The sequence below is a fragment of the Tiliqua scincoides genome, chromosome 5 (genome assembly GCF_035046505.1).
Source record: "Tiliqua scincoides isolate rTilSci1 chromosome 5, rTilSci1.hap2, whole genome shotgun sequence".
Lineage (NCBI taxonomy): Eukaryota > Metazoa > Chordata > Lepidosauria > Squamata > Scincidae > Tiliqua > Tiliqua scincoides.
Window position 1 is genome coordinate 69,235,139 of NC_089825.1, and position 17,273 is coordinate 69,252,411.

General features: G+C 45.3%; 1 protein-coding gene across 1 annotated transcript in view; it reads left to right on the forward strand.

Annotated features, from left to right (window-relative positions):
• The first annotated feature begins 2,061 nt into the window (after nt 1-2,061).
• The window catches only part of TPPP (tubulin polymerization promoting protein), a 74,452-nt gene continuing 59,240 nt past the window's right edge, over nt 2,062-17,273 (forward strand). The window contains exon 1 of the mRNA XM_066628709.1: nt 2,062-2,164. The gene's annotated coding sequence lies outside the window, so the exon portion shown is untranslated. The remainder of the gene's footprint in view (nt 2,165-17,273) is intronic.

The following is a 17,273-nucleotide window of genomic DNA, read 5'->3' on the forward strand; positions in this document are numbered from 1 at the left end:
GATTTCTCCTCGGACTTTAATCCAAGGCGGTTTACATAGGCAGGCTGTTCTAAACCCCATAGGGATTTTTTTTTTTAACAATTGAATAGTTCTAGTCTTTCATAGACCTCCTTATTCCAGCTGGATTCTTTCCCAGTCTGGCCTCTCTCTGGCCCTTAGCCTCCCACGCTCCACTTGACTGCAACTCCTCTCTGCCACTGAGGGTCAGCTCATCAGTATATCATTGTGTCATCAGTTATCAGGTACTTCTGGTTTAGAGTTTAGAGTGCTTTGGCTAAGACACAGACAGATTCACCACCTCAGTGAGAACTGGGCCAGAAAGAGTTTCTTTAGGATCAAGTTGGGTGGAAATGGAAAGCTAGAATCAGGTCCACAACTTTGCAGGTAGAGTCAAGGCTGCAGGTTCTACCTGGGGAAAGAACGTGTGCCATGGAAAGAAAAGAATTCTGTAAAATCTGGGCTGGGGCTACAATATGCTGGCACACAATAACTGCCTTTGGGCCCAATCCTATCCAATTTTCCAGTACCAGTGCAGCCATGCCAATGGGCTGTGCGCTGCATCCTGTAGTGTGAAGGCAGTCACAGAGGCCTCTTCAAGGTATGGGAACATTTGTTCCCTTGCCTTGGGGCTGTTGTTGTGGCTGCAGAAAGTTGGATAGGATTGGGCCCTTTATCTTCACTTACTGTAGTTGTGGGCAAGTCTCATTCAACTTTCCATGATTTGCATGTGAGTAAACCTGAATTTGAATCAGGGCCCAATTCTAGCCAACTTTCCAGCCCCAATGCAGCTGTAATGTAGCCGCCCCCCTTTAGGATGCTTCCATGACAAGTCATAGTAGGTATGTGCAAGCTCTTGGTTTTAGAGGCAGGCTGCCTCTGATTGCCAGATGCAGGGGAGGACACTGGGACGCATGGTGTGTCTGTTGTCTTGTGTGCTCCCTGGGGCATTTGGTGGGCCACTGTGAGAGACAGAAAGCTGGACTAGATGGGCCTTTAGCCTGATCCAGCGGGGCTCTTCTTATGTTCTTATGACTGCCCCTCCCACTGCAGGATGCAGCACACACCCCACTTGCTGCATCAGTGCTTGAAAGTTGGATAGAATTGGGTCCTTAGATGGTGATTTGCACACTGACAGCCCAGTCCTAGCCACACTTTCCTGGGAGTAAGCCCAATTGACTCTAATGAGACTTACTTCTGAGTAGACATGCCTAGGATTGGGCTGTTACTTAGGACAGAGTCCCATTTGAAACCAGTAGGCTGGCCTTCCTTCTGTCTAGTCACAACCAGGACTTGGTGGCAACACTGGGAAAGCAGGCAGGAGAATTCGATTGGGCCGCTAAACATGCCAGCAACGGTGGTCATTGTGACGTCACTCAGAGCAGGTACCAGCACTGCGCACACCCGCTGAAAACCCGCGCAAAGCGCAGCTCCCTGCGGGGATTCCGGGAAGAAAAGTGGACCCTCTTGGCGCGTCCCCAATCATGGCCAAAGGAGCTTTTGGTCCCCGTTGAGGGCAGGGAGTCAGGGCCAGAGGGACACGGGGTCCCACTGCTGGCACTGAAAACTGCAGGAAGCGGCTGTCACTGGTGGACGCGGAAGAAAAGGAGCGCTCAGAAGCAACTCGCTTTCTAAGCTGGAAAGGTTCTCTGACCCCCCCCCCCCCGGAGGTGCGGTAGGTGGGGAGGCAGGTGAGGCAGAGCCTCCCTGCCGTGGTCCTTCGAAGAGCGCTTCCTAGGGCGGCGGGGAGGCTCTGTCTCACCTGCCTCCCCACCCACCGCACCTCCTTGCCGGGCACCTGCTCTTCGCTGGCCCCGGGGAAGCCAAGGGGGAGCGCGGGACACGCAGCGCAGCCTGCCATGTAAGGCAGCACGAAACGGCTGCCCGACCACGCGCCGCTCCCTCACCACAGGGGAGGAGCCCCTGCTGCCTGCCGGGCGCCTGGGGAGGTGAGCGGCGCAGGGGGGCGGGCGCCACCACCGGCCCTTCACCAATGCCAGGCGGGCAGGGCGGGGCCAGCCGGCCGGCCGGCGTTCAGCTGGGCTCGCTCCTCGCAGTGGCGGCGGCAGCTGCTGCGCTCGGCGTTTCCCCTGCGTCGACCGGGTCAGTGGGAACTGACAGGACCGGAGCCGCTCTCTTCGCCGCGTCCAGCTGCAGCCCGCAGGAGGTAAGCGCAGCGCTGCGGGGCCGCCAGAGGCGTTCCTGGGTGGGGGACTCGGCTGGCCGGTCGCGTTCCTTACGCCTCCGCTTGGGGGCCTCCCCTCCGGCCGGGGAGGGCGATGCGGGCGAAGGCGGGGGCCGCCGGCGCAGCTGAGCTGCAGGAGCGCGCGTTCGCCTCGGCTCCTGGGACGGCATCGCCGCCTCCTCAGCCGTGCTCGATGGCCATTTCGGGGGCGCTTCTGCCGCCTGGAGCTGGTCATGTGCAAAGGGATGCGCGGGGCGGTGCAGCGGGAGGAGGTGGAGGGTGCGCCTCCCAAGGGCTCTGCGTCTAGAGGGGGCTGCCAGGCTGGGTCCCGCACTTGAACTTTCAGACCTGCCTGGGTCTGTTTCTCATTCATCTCCGGGCCAAGCCTCTTGGCCTGTTAATCATTTCAGCCCACAGGTGGGCACCTTTGATCCCTGTTGCGTTTATGCGACGTTGGCAGAAATGGCTTAACACCAGGCCCTCAGGAGAGCTGGCAGCCAAAACAAGAATCTGAAATACTCGGGGCACAATCCTAACCAGGTCTACTCAGAAGTAAGCCCTATTTTGTTCAGAGGGGCTTACTCTCAGGAAAGTGTGGTTAGGATTGCAGCCTCGGTTACATAAACTTCAGGAGCAGCAGCATCCTACAAACCCAGCTGGTAACAGCCTGCCTTTAGAATTGTAGGTACAGACAACGTTTAAGTGGCAGGGATCTGCTACATCCCACTTAGAGGTGTCAGTTCCCCTCTTTTCTTGAACAATGCACCTTTCTGCTCAAATGGTGTTTACCACACACAGTTCTAAAATCATCTGCTTCCATCTTACCTGCTGGGAAACCTATCTTGTCCTGATGCGCACACTGTTGGTGCACACGCACACACTGTTGGAGCCCAGTCCTATGCGTATTTACTCAGAAGTAAGTCCCATGATAGTCAATAGTGCTTGCTCCCAGGTAATTGTGGATAGCATTGCTGCCTCACTCCCTTCATCTACATTTGGGGCTTGCATACATTTCAGTTTTTGGTATGGGCCATACACACAGAGTAATGGGCATGATTTGTAGTTAAAACAGTGGTATTTTAGACTATGCCTGTGCAGGCACGGCTTCTTAGCTCTTTCTGTTGCCAAGATGCTGATGTGCTTCTAGGTGTTTATGCAGTGTTTATAGAGACATTATGCAATGTCTCTAGAAAACGGCAAGTGGCACTCTATGCGGATACTACACAGGCTATTCTTCTTCGTCTTAGTTGATTGTGGTGTACGTCTTCATCTCCTTTTTCTCCTGGATGTTTGGGAAAATGGTTCTTGAGAAGCTGGTTGCCAGACCATGGCCAGGTGGGATCAGCTGAGCCCTCCTGCAGAGCAATTTGTCTGACCTGGTAAGATAGAACCTGTGATTGAGCAACTGAGACAGCTGGATGCTTCAGTGGGATTCCCTCTTCCCCCCACCCCATCCTATTTCCCTTTTTAGAATAAATGTCACAGCAAGTGACCCTAAGAGAGGGAGGGAGTGCAGTGGAGGTTATTAGTGCTGGACCCCTCTGCTGTTCCACATGCTGATTTTGCTTCAGCCGAGGAAATCGAAAGAGGGAGAGAACAGTGTTTACACAATTCCTCCCTGTGCTGCTGTCTGTGTGTTGTGCACGTGATCTAGGTTGCAGTCCTCAACCAATGCGTTCCAGAGCAAGTTGCTTCAGACAGTGAGCTCAGAGGGAGGCTGTTATGGAGTGACTGGAAGACAGAGGCATACATGGAATGTGACTGTCAACTGAAGCAGCACTTAATTTTTAAGCTGGATGGTCAAGGAATCAAATGTTCCCAGGATTCATATCATCTTTGGAACCTCCAGTGGGCAGAAGGTACCTGCAATAGCATGATCCTCTTGGGGATGTTCAAAGCCCCTTCCCTGAATTTTCTGAATTCACTTACAGAAAAAAATACATTCTTTAGCCCTCTTATTTATGCAGATATAAGGCAAAGGCTGCAGGCAGTGTTTATCTATTTTCTGTATTTTTATACTAACCTTCCTTCAGGGAGCTCAGGATGGTGTATATGGTTCCTCTCCCACTTTTATCCTCACAACAACCCTGTGAGGTAGGTGAGGCTGTGTGACTGGCCCAAGGTCACTCAGGAAGCTTCATGGCTGAGCAGAGATGTGAACCTCACTCTTCCAGGACTAAGTTCAACACCATCCTGGCAATATTTTGCCCAACAATGATAAATAAATAATTAAGAAACTTACAGTACAATCCTATGCATGTCTACTGAGAAGTGATTCTCAAGTACTTCAGTGGGACTTGCTCCCCAGTTAGTGGTGTAGTATTGTAGCCTTAGGGCCCAATCCTATCTGATTTTCCAGTGCCGGTGCTGCTGTGCCTATAGGGTATGCACTGCTTCCTGTGTTGGGAATGCAGTCACAGAGGCCTCCTTAAGGTTTGGGAACATTTGTTCTCTTACCCTGGGGCTGCATTGCTGTTGCACCGGGGCTGGAAAGTTGGATCGGATTGGGCTGAGACTAGCCTTTTAAGATGATGTGCTGTGTATAAACTAAGAGGTTATGATTTTGCTGTTTCACACAGACAAACCGATATCCTCCTCTGTACCCATGAATATATACCCCAGCACAAAATTTCTGATTATAGGTCTTGCCCTACAGCCTTTCTTTCTGACTCGGAAGACCTTTTCCCAAGTCAGATGTGTGATGACTTGTGATTATTCAGTAGTTGGTCACTCTGTACATGCTCAATTTTTTTGCTGTTTTGTGTCTCGGGGTGGAATTATGGGATGAGAAGCACATTCTGGGGTTGAGACCTTGCCTAAGTTGCATTTGAAGTTGTTTGGGTTTGTTTTTTTTAAATGGCTTCTTAAACTAGAATTCTCACTGAGGTGATCTGCCATTGTCCTGAGCTGAACCATTTCAGACTCGAGTGAGGGTTTGTGTTTCTCCATATTGATATACTCTGTGCGTAGAAAGCCAACATGTCAGGGAGATCAGTATACATGCCATGGGTATTCAAGGGAGACGTATCAGCTAGAAAATCAAGAGACTTCGGTCACAATTGTGTACATGCTTACCTAGAAGTAAGTTTTACTGAAGTCAGTGGGACTTTTCAGTAGACATGCATAGGATCATATACAATATCTTGTGAATATCTTGGTCTTGTGAATTGCTTAAAAATCAGTCTGGTGATAATTTACAATAGCAGTCTTTGTTGATAGCAGTGTCCTCACTGTTAATTATGAGTTAATTAACTCTATATTATGTTAGAAAAGATTGGTCCTTATTCAGAGCAGAAGTCATAGAATTAAACATAATTATAAACAAACTTGGCTGTGGCATATTGCATTTCAGACTGAAGTTGTTCTGTTAAAAAAATTGTCATTTATAGGTTTGCAGTAAATTGTTCTGGTTCTGAACATTGATTTTGGTTCTGAATATTGCCATTCTTGATGTCAGATCTGCCTTTTTAAAAAATTGGTCTAGAGACTGACCTGTTTGCCCAGTGTTGGCAGCATATATCATGTTGAAGGATGAGAAAGTGAATGGGCACTGTGAATTATTGAATTCTGTCTGAGTGGAGAGGGGAACAGATTTCACATAGGGATTTGCAGCAGCATCTGGCCTCTCTTGCATAGTTTGCTTTTGCTGGTGAGTAGCCTTTCAAGATGATGTGCTGTGTTTAAGCTAAGAGGTTATTCATATGAATTCAATACAAATTGCTTTATGTCTACATGGACAAAGTGGTTTGCTCTTCCAAAGAATGCTAGAGCATAGGAATTCTGATACGTATTGTTGATTATGGCTTGAGACAGTGGTTCTTTCAGAGAGCTGAAGAGTGATGTGGCAAAGGGATCATTGCCCATGGTGTGTGTGCTCATCATATTATCATTCCTATTCACTGGTTCTGCAGGGTTTGTTTGTTTTTGTAGTTATTCAAAAACCAGCAAACCCTGTTTGATCAGAGAGACAGAAGGAATGAATGTGTATCCCACCAGAAACTAAGGGAGAAGACAGACATAATGTTTTCAGTGTGCTGGAAGTAAATCAAATGCATGTGTGCTCTATTTGAAGATGGGGCAGTGAAAATACGTTCAGGCCACTTTCACACTTATAATATTGCCTTGATCTTCACCCTGTGCTCCAATTGTAGTGCCTAAGGGCCCAATCCTATCCAACATTCCATTGCTGATGTGTGTGCCTGTTGGCATGGCTGCTGCATCCTGCAATGGGAGTGCAGTCAAGGAAGTCCCCTCAGGGTAAAGGAACATTTGTCCCCTTACTTTGGGACTGCGCTAAAGCTGCACTGGAAAGGTGGATAGAATTGAGATGAAAAAAAGAAATAAAATATTAAAAAACACCTCTTTGTTTCCAGCCTGTGAGAACTCCAGATTAATATAGACTTCATCTGTAAGAAACTGTTGATGTGGTGCAGTGAATAGCATACAGCAGTGTTTCTCAAACTGTGGGTTGGGACCCACTAGGTGGGTCCCCATTCATTTCAGTATTTTATTTTTAATAGATTAGACTTGATGCTACCATGGTATATGACTGCATCTGAGGAAATGTTACAGACCTGTACTTTTAACAAGCTACTATGTATAATCTTTTAACAATGATAGTAAATAGAACTTATTCCTGGCTAAGTGTGGGTAGGATTGCAGCCTAGGATTGTTAAAAATATTCCTGCTTGATGATGTCACTTCCAGTCATGACATCACTTCTGGTGGGTCCTGACAGATTCTCATTCTAAAAACTGGGTCCCAGTGCTGAATATGTGAGAACCACTGGCATACAGGGCTTAAACAGAGAAGACCTGGCTTCAGATCTTTAATCTAACTTTAAAAGATAGTTGTGAGGATAAATGAAGATAACCCCACTCAAAGCACCCTGAGCTCCGTGTTGGTTATTTGGAGTATCATTCTTGGTTTGCATAGTACAAATATCTGGTTTTGCTTTGCTTCTGAATGCTTCAGAAGGAATTGGGGCTGGGAAGGGAGGATGAGGTTAGTTGAGGTCAAGCAGGCAATAATAGCTCTGTACTAGGAGAGATCCTGTAATATTCAGGAGTCTGTGCTGTTGGCTTTGGGTAGGCATCCATCTGGAGAGATGAAAGAGAGAAGGTGAAAATAAATGTGGATATGTGACACAGAAAATCAACTTGAGAAATACAGTATAAACACTTCCAGCAGAAAATAAAGTTCTTCCATTAATAATTTCACGATAAGCCCCGTGTTCAAAATCTACAGAATTATTGTGCTATTGTTTTTGCGACCACTTCTCCTGTGTGCGTTTTTAAACTGTCATTCTTCATTGCTTTTGCTGGTGCTTAGATTTGCTGGTTTATGGAGCATGAGCGGATGACTGAATATAGGAGCATTTCTTTTTCTTGATAGGAGAAAAACTTGACTTTTTCATTTGGAAGTGTCTGGTTTAGCAAAGCAGTTTTTGCACTAACTTATTTTTTTTTCTTCAGAGTGAGGGTCTTGTTTTATTTTCTCAGCAAAAAAACTCACACCTAAGATGCTGAACATCAGAGGATATCTGAACAAATATATGAGAAGTATTTTATGGGGAGTGAGTGAGATGACAGAAGAGAAATGGCAAACCCACATTTAGAACAATTTTAAATCTGCTTTTCATAAGACAAATTCCAGGATGTTGGACATGGCAGCATTTGCCTTAATGAAATATTAAGGTTGCAATCCAATAACACTTTCCAGGGAGTAAGCCCTCTTGAACACAGTGGGACTTACTTTTGAATAGGCATGCATAGGCTTGTGATAGACTGACAGACTACAGTCTTACTCGTAGGAGTAAGTCACATTGAACTCCATTGGAGTTATTTTTAATTATACTTGCATAGTATTAGGATGCAGTGGCACGCGTGGAGGGAGCGCAGGGGGGCAAATGCTCTGACTGCTGCATTTGCGCAGAGCTCCAGACTGCATGGGAAGCCTTCTGAGGCTCCTGATGCAATCTTCATCAGTACTTCTAGTTTCCCAGAAATACTGTTTAAGACTTTGGGGAAGCCTCAGAATGCTTTCCTGGTCGGTCCCAATGTTGTGTGAGGCTCCATGGCGCTGGATAAGTATGGGGGATGGCATTGCAGACCTTTGCCCCGGGGCATGGTGAGGGGCAGGTCTGCTGCTGTTAGGATGCATGGGTCTGGCCCAGTTCTGTAGCGTATGTGTGTTTAAATGTAATTAGATTGCAATTTTTGTTCACTGCAGATGTTGTATCCCAATCCAGATGTTCTTCCTTTTCTCTAATGTCCTAAAACTTTCAACATTATCCTGTGTTAGAACAGTCCCAATAAGGAATTTGAAGACTGGAGGTCACATTTAACCCCCAGTATCTAGCATAGGGTAGTTGTGCCATCTATACAATAGTATTACTTCTCTTCAATTACCTCTTCATGACAAATTCTTAGATCACTTGATTTCTCTGCACTTGATTACTGGAAGGTATGTGTCAGTATGGTTGCCTCTGAAACATGTTGCAGTTGAAATAGTTGAAGAAGGTAATATGGAAATTCTGTTAGTTGGGCTTTTCTTGGTGATGTTCTTTTCACACATAGAAGTCATCACTGCAATCCTACCAGTGGCGTAGCTAGTGTAGGGCAGGGGGTAGTCCACCATAGGTGCCAGCCTTGGGGGGTTGACACAACAAGTGACCAAGATCGCTAAAATTGTGGTTTTTAGGAATAATGCCATTATGTGATATGCCATTTGATGTGGAATTTACAGCAGAATGCAGTGGAAAAAACCCAGAGTGAAATATCTCCATTCTATGAAAAGTTATGGTCAAAAAACCAGAAAACAAAAATGCGTGGAGCCCTATGGTAAGTGAAACTGATCCATATTGCACATTTACTCATGATTAGGCAAACTTGCCTCAATCCATTGGAAAGGGCAGGCTGAGAGAAATCCAACGACACCGGAATGGTCCTGATCCAATGAACGCAGCCCCCGAGAAACACTCGAGAAGGAAGTTCCTTCCTCCAAACTGACAACTGTATTGAGTCTTATAGAAAACGAAACTGAGCTATACTGTCACGTTTACTTGTGAGTAAGTAAGCATTCCTTGGCTCATGGTCAGACCAGGCAAAGAGAAATGCAAGGCCACCAGAATGGTCCCAATCTGATGAACATGGAGCTCAACAGATGCTTCAGAAGGCAACCCCTCCCCATAAAAAGAATAAAACAGACTTGAGCTGGTAAAGTGATGTTTTTTTTCTTTTTTAGACTTGTAAAACTAGGTGCATCCTGACAGTGATATGGTTTAAATATAAGAACTTAAATTGAACTGAGCACTAGATAGGGTTGAAAATCTCACTGATTTGTGTGTGTGTGTGTGTGGGGGGGTGTTATTGCAGGCAGGCTACAGAGAAGATTCTCTGGAATAGAATAGGTGGAATAGGGCTGGCTTCCCCTTATTTAATTATTTGTTTTTCTTTAATTTAATTTGCTTGATGATGTTATTTCCAGCGATGATATCACTTCCGGTGGGTTCCAGACAGATTATCATTCTGAGAAGTGGGTCCTGGTTCTAAAAGTTTGAGAACCACTGCCTTAACTCAAATCGGACCAATGAGACATCCTTCGGGGGGGGGGGGGTGACACCCGAATGACCGAAATTTTGGCTTTTAGGAATAATACCATCATGTTATATATCATTTGATGCAGAATTTCGTCCATTGCTTGTGGGGAAATATTCACTGCATTAATTTTCTGGCCATTATTATTATTCATTTCATGTCATGACTATTACTTTGTCTCAGTCTCACCTACCTCACAAGGTTGTTGCAAGGACAAATTAAGGAGAGGAACCATGCACACCACACAGAGCTCCTTAGGATGGTATAAAAATGTGAAAAAATTAATCAGTTAATTATGTCGTATGGGGGGGAGTGACAAACATTTATGGGCCCTGGGTGTCAAATGACCTCGCTATGCCACTTAATCCTACACACTTACCCAGCAGCAGCAGTGTAGCTACAGGGATGCAAAACACTAAGGGTCCAATCCTATGCAACTTTCCAGCACTGATGTAGCTGCAGTGCAGCCCTGATGCAAAGGAACAAATGTTCCCTTACCCTGAGGAGGCCTCTGTGATTGCTCCCCCACCACAGGATGCAGCATATTGCCCTGCTGGCATGGTTGCATCAGTGTCAGAAAGTTGGATAGGATTGGGCCCTAAGTCAGGGGTTCCCAACCTGGGCTACGGGTACCCCCAGGGCTACTTGCCAGGACCTTTAGGGGTACTTGAAAAAGAATGGAATAATAGCAGAAAAAGGCAGGTCTGTATTAGAATGCCATGTGGGGCTTCCATTAGAATGCCTTGCAGGGCTAATATGAGGGGTACAATTTATGGAAATAGGCTGCCAAGCCGTATGCAAGTGGAAAAAATGTTGGGAACCACTGCCCTAAGACGTTCATGGCATCTGACCGTGCCATGTAAGCAGTCCCTCTCCTTGCTGCCGTTAATCCTTCCATAATACTGCAACATTCTTTTTATGTATTTTCCAAACAGATAGCAGTTTCATTAAACTGACTATGTATTAACTTACACTTTATCTGGATTATGAACACATGATATTATTTTTTGTGTATAAGCTGTCATTTTATGTTTTTTTTCTGATTTTTCAGGTTTATCTCCCCCCCAATATACTTATTGATTTTTATTAAAAACTCAGATGCCATACAACAGTAATTCTCAAACTTACTGGAGCTGCGCCCTACCATTTCCTCCAACACGGGTGTTGCAACCCAGCTCTGGTAGGGAGAAGCTACTCCTGGGTTGTGCTGGGCCCAGGACAGTCTTTGGAGGCCTCCACTGGCTTCAGAAATGCCTATGCACACAATAGGAAGTTGCATTAGTGAAACTGGAAGTAAGCCAGAAGTATCTTCCAGAGACTTTCTGAGGTCCACAGAGGCCTCTGGAGTCTGCCCGGGCCCAGCCTGTTGTGGGAGCCGTCTCCAGAGGTGAGTCACAAACCAGAAATGGCCTCTGGTTTGTATCCATTTGGCTCCAGTATGGAACCAAATAGAGGCGAGTGTGGGCAAGCGGACCAACTTATGACTCATCTGGCCTTGGGCCAAGACCCACCAAGTAGGTCGAAATCCACAGTTTGAGAAGCACTGCTATGCAATATCTACTTTTTGTTGTGAATCCTGGGATCTGTTGAAAGTATGAATTTGGGCCAATAAGCTGCTAGTTTTAATTCCCCATCAAAGAAATGTTATTACAAAAGTGAAGAGTGACAGGCAGATTCTTTTCTTCTTCAATAAGCAAGAGTCTTATGACACCTTAGAAACTAACAGCCTTTTTTGAGGAAGGAGTTTTCTCAGAAGCTGGGGTCTGCTTGTCAGGCTGTTTTTCTAAGCTAGAGTACTCATATGCTGCCTAAAAGATTTGGCAGGGGGCATCTAACTCTCGGATGTATATTTTTTATTCCAGCTTAATTATAAAACCTGATTTCTTTGATTTAGGGCTCTCAGAGCGGCAAAAAAATGTATTAATTTTGAGTGAAGGTTTTAAAAAATGAGGAGGGAAGTCTGCTGAATTCATTGAACACTATGATTTATTTCTGAGTAGAAGTAGAATCTATGGATTCCACTGCTAATATTACAGTCCTGGGCACACTTACCAGTGAGTGAGTTCCATTGAAGTTGGTGGGAATTCTGAGTTAGCATGTTCAGTTCAGTTCAGTAGGACCTTTATTGGCATAAAATACAGAGAAAGAACAAAACAAAACAAAAATATACAAAGACAACACAGCATAGACATCAGTCTTTTCCTCACACACTGCCCAGAGTCCCAGAGCTCTGCTTGGCAATTACCCCAGATAAAAAGGAAGCAACCTTATCAAGGGTCTTAGAATCAGGTGTGGAAAGGAGAGACTGAAGCATGATTGAGTCCTCCCAGCCCTGCATCCTAGCTAACAATAGGCCTAGATATTTCTTGCATGAAACATCATGTAGCAGGCAGTAGAAAAAGGTATGTGTTATAGTCTCAATACAATTCCTACAACACTTGCATTTCCTCTCCAAGTAGGGAATACCACTGAACCTGCCCGTTAACAAGGCTGATGGAAAAGCGTTACATCTTACAAGTGTGAAAGCTCTCCGAGCCTGCAGGCACTCCAGGTGATAAAAGAAGGAGATCGGTTTCCCAAAACATGACTGGAACATGGAGATAGAGTGGAGAGCATGTGGTTCTGGCGGCACTAAACAGCTCTTGTTCAATATCAAGAATTCTTTCTTTGATGATTCTGTAAGCAGCATCACAGCCAATCATGCCTAACTCTGCAGTGCCTAGCCCTATTGACTTAAATTTAGTTAGAAGATCGGTGATCTCTAATGGCAGGACTGAATCTGACAATAATTGGGGCATTAGACCAGAGGAGGTAGGGTTAAATAAAATCCTAAACCAAAATTTCAGTAATCTTAGCCATGCAGTCGTCTTTAGCCGAATTAACCCCACCTCAAGGCACAGAACCGAGTAGGGAACACACCTGGGTAAACCCAAAATCTTCCGTAAAAAGGAGGCTTGAATGCATTCTAGTGGTTGGTTAATAGCCTTATACCAGACAGGAGAGCCATAAAGAACTTGGGAAAGAACCTTTCCCTTAAACGCCTCCGGGTTGACTGGAACATAACCATTGCTGCAGGAGTTAGCATGTATAAACTCATGTACCACATCAAGTTTTTATTTAAAAAACCTTTTTTGCCAACTGTAATGCAATCCCTGCATGTTTAGCAATCTAAATATTGTGCAATGGGCTGTTACCACTTTAAATAACTGCTTTCTTTTCCTAAAAGCTTCTTTTGAGCTAGAAGCCTATGGCGAGTGAGAGAAATAACTAACCCTATCCCACATGATTCTTTCTAGCTATCTCTTTTCAGCAGGCTTTTCGAAACACAGACAAACCCTCTGCTTTTGTTTTTGGCCTGGAATCCTTGCTAGCTCTGATAACTTATCTTAACTTCCCCCCCCCCTGCCCATGCTCCTTCAGAATGACTTAGCCAGCTTCCTTCATCTTTAGCAGATATGCTAAAGGTTCAGGGAATAGTACACAGTCCAGTGATTTTTAACCTTTTTCATCTCATGGCACACTGACAAAGCACTAAAATTGTCAAGGCACACCATCTGTTTTTTGACAATGGACAAGGCATACCACACTGACAGCAGAGGCTCACATCCCCCGGTGGCCCTACTAACAAATGGTCTTCCCCCAAACTCTCACGGCACACCTGCAGACCATCCACAGCACACCAATGTGCCACAGCCCTGTGGCTGAAAATGGCTGGTACATACATTTGCTCATTGAACTGCTGTTAATTCTAGTTGCTAGAGATGGAAAAGTCAATTACCTTGGGAAAAGTGTGGTATGTTCTTGCAAGCTCATGCACCTGTAGGTACATCTATCAGGTTTTGGCTCCCTTTGGAGTGGCAAATCTGGGTCTGTTGCTGTGAAATGCTTGAACCGGCCTTGCAAGTAGTCCCTACTCCAGTTTTTGGGCCATCTCCTGAAGCTGTTTGGATTCTGACAATCAGTTTTTTTCCACCATGTGGCCAGTGGTTACAGTCCTCATGTAATAGAATCCATGTTGAGTATTGGCCTCATTCCAAGTGCCTTTCCTCCTATTTACATAGTAGGGCTCTACTGGGAGCAAGAAAAGCGTCCCTGAGAAAGTGGGGTACCTCTAAAGAACATATGACTTGTTTTGCTGGGTTTGGGCAAGGTCCACATTGTGTAGGATTTTCCTTTCAATAGCCAGACACCTCGGGATGTTCACAGGCAAGGCAGGAAGAAGGTGGTCATTCCCTCTGGTTTGCCCTCAGCTGCTTTGCTGTACAGTACTCCATCAATGTGTCAGACTCTGACAGCCACACGGACAACTAGGAGCAGAACCAGCTGATCCAAACACTCCCTGTGTTTGGATGGCAGAGAGCAGAAGTGCTGAAGCAGGCTGCCCAGTTCCTAAAATGAGAGCATCTAAGACCCTCCTTAGATTCTCTGTGAGTCAAACATCCCATCAGCTCAGAGGTCTCTAAACCAGTAACTTTCATAATCTGGTATTGTCCTGCTGTGTGATGCTTCTACAAAAGCAGCTTCACAATTGCAAAACTGGCCCTTTGAATTTGCTTGGATGCACCTACCATCCAAACTTGTCAAACTTACCAAAATTGAAGTGTGGATATCTGTACTTTCTGATTTCCAGGCACATAAACACCCTGTTTGAGTAGGCTTGTAAAGAGTAACTCTCTAGATTGCAAATGTTTGTTCTTTTTTTTTTCCTAGGGTAACAGTGCTAACACTTGTCGGCAGCTGGGCTCGTAAAAGCTTTTGTGAGAAAGTCACATTTGGGGACTTGTTTGCGAGACTGTATATAGTACATGACATTTTTGTTCTAATTCTCTTTGGAGGCATTTTAGGGTAGTATAGTCAATAGCCTTCAACCTTGTCCTCATTTCCATCCAAGTGCTGAAACGGGATAGAGTGCAGATATGTAACTAAGATGTAACAATATTCCATACAAATGAATTTAGCAAGGGCTTGGGTGGGAGGGATAAAGTAGTCAAATTGCTCTTAGCAGACACTTAATTGGGCCAAGAAAATGAAATGGACACCCTGAGCTCTTCCCCTGAAGTGATCATAACTGACCCTCGGTCAAAAAGCAGCAGCTGTGCAGCACTCCAGAGTTATACCCTGACAGCTGTTCAGGGGTTGCTAAAAGGAAAAGAAGAAGAAGAAGCAATCTTTTTCTCAATCAGTGGGGATGTTTTCTGCAAGAATGCCTTTTAGGTCATCCATGCAAAGACTGATTCTTCCTGACACTGTTTGGCTGTAGTAGTCTCTGTGCTCTAGCATATACGGCTGCAAACAAAATGGATCCTGCTGGCCTTCTGTGTTATGCTTAGAAGAGTGGTGCATTTCTAATAAATGAACCCTTTTGTCATCTGATTGGAAAAAAACCAAATGGTCTCAGAACCTCCCCAAGACAGAATTCCTTTCTCTGCTGGGTCTCTTGGGACCTAGGCTTGGAAAGGACTCATTTCACTCAATGCTCAATTCAATCCTTGCTCCTCAAGTTGCGCAGCATTTACTATCTACTCCACTTAGGTCCTTCCTTTCCTTTGAGAAGTATGAGTCCGTTTCCCCTCATTTTGTTTCTCACAACAACCCAAGGAAGTAGGTTGTGTGGCGAGATGTCCGGCTCATAGTCACTGCTCCTTTAGGGTGGAGCAGGGGTTTGAAGCTGGATCCCGGTGGCACCTTTATCCACTAGACACCACCTGTGGCTCTCTCCTCGCTTGGTCACAGTGACTCTTGGGATTCAGATCAGCCATGTTGTTTCATGCAAACATCCTTGAGCAAACCAGAGCTGGCTTCATATTCTTTGGCATAGACGCTTTGCTCCAATCATCCCGTCTTCATCCGATTTTTGTCTGGTGCCGTTTGCGGAGGTGCACAAGGGAACAGAATGGTGAAAGCAAGCCGAGGTGGGCAGCAATCTGCTTTGCATCGCTTTAGGTCATGCAGCTCCCCTGCATGAGAGAGATGGTCTCTGTAATCTTCCCTGCAAGGCACTGGTTGCCTTCAGATTTGATGTTTCCCTAGACAGTGCAGTGGGCAAGTGAGATCTCTTGCAGCTTCCAAATCTTTTTTTTTTTTTGCAGAGTAGGGAAGTGCGTGTGTCACTTGAAGTGGAAATGCTAGCAGAGAGCTCCAGGCAACTACGTAGCTGGGCCTGCTTTGCCCTGTCCAGAGTGCTGGTAGGCACAAGCACATTTTCAAAGAAATGGTTGCTTTTAACAAGAAGACTGCTGTTCAAGCTACCAAGGAGCATAACTGCTGCTCGACTAGCTCCTCCTCTTCCACGCCAACAGAAAAATCCATAAATATTCTTTTGGTTTCCCTTCAGAAGAAAGCTGTGGATAGTCCATATTTAGAGAAGAATCGTGGCATTTGACCGTAAAATTGGCTGTCCATAGCAATGGAAGAGCAAGTCACTTAATTCAGCCCAGAGCAGAACTGAGAAACTGGCTGCATTAATGCTGATTCTTACTGATGTTTATAAAAATTGGGCCAGAGAAGTATTCATTGTGATGGCCTAAAGCGAAACATCCTCTGAATAAAGAGGAGGCGGCAGCTACAATTCCCTCGCTGCCTTTCCTCCTCCCTCGCTCCACATTTTGCTCGCTCTTGCTCTGCATCTTCAAAAACCGGAATCCATTGAGAAGTTTTTTCCTACAAGCCCTATTTGAAAAGGATGGAAAGTGCTCAAGGGCACCCAACCTGCTGCCTTCAAAATGCCTAAGGCCTGGAGGTAGTTTTTGCTCTCCTCTGGCAAGTGGAGTTTGGAAGCCTGATTTTGGTAATTTAGAACCTGCTGTTTCATTGTCCTGTGTATACTTCACTGGTTGCATTCTTTTACTATGAACATAATTCTTATTTTTTGACTATTTCAAATAGATTACCAGGAAGATGAGATTAATTCATGACTAAATGTAAAAAAAGTGTACAAACCTATTTTTGTACACTTCTGCCCCAGGCCAACTAAGATTTCCATGGATCCAGGTGATGAGGTTGTGTGTCCTGATATGGGTATGCCCACTGAATTTGATGACTGCATCTGATGTGGGGATGTGCATCCCCATTTAGAAACACTGGTTGCACATAGCAGAGTTCAGTCCTCCATCTTCAATGGGTTGTATCCTAAGAAGAAACCATCTGTTTAGTTTTTTTGTTTGTCTTTTAGCATTTTCTCAGCAATCACAGCAGTGATAAGACTATTCATTAGATACGATACTTCGCTCTGTCAGCCCTGCTTTTCTCCAGTACTCTGTCCCTGACAGCATGTCACAGAAGTGTTGGCCTATTTCCAGTGTTAGATTTAGGCATAAGCTAAACCAGCTACAATTTAGAATCTGAAAATCTGAAGGGGCCTAAATCACAATTTTTTTTGAAGGGGCTTTTAAAATGTGTGTGCTAATATAGACCTTTCTTAAATGGCTCGTACAGCAAATTTTGGTGTAATTTTTTTTTACAAGGGGTCTCCAAGCTTTATATAGCTTAGGGCC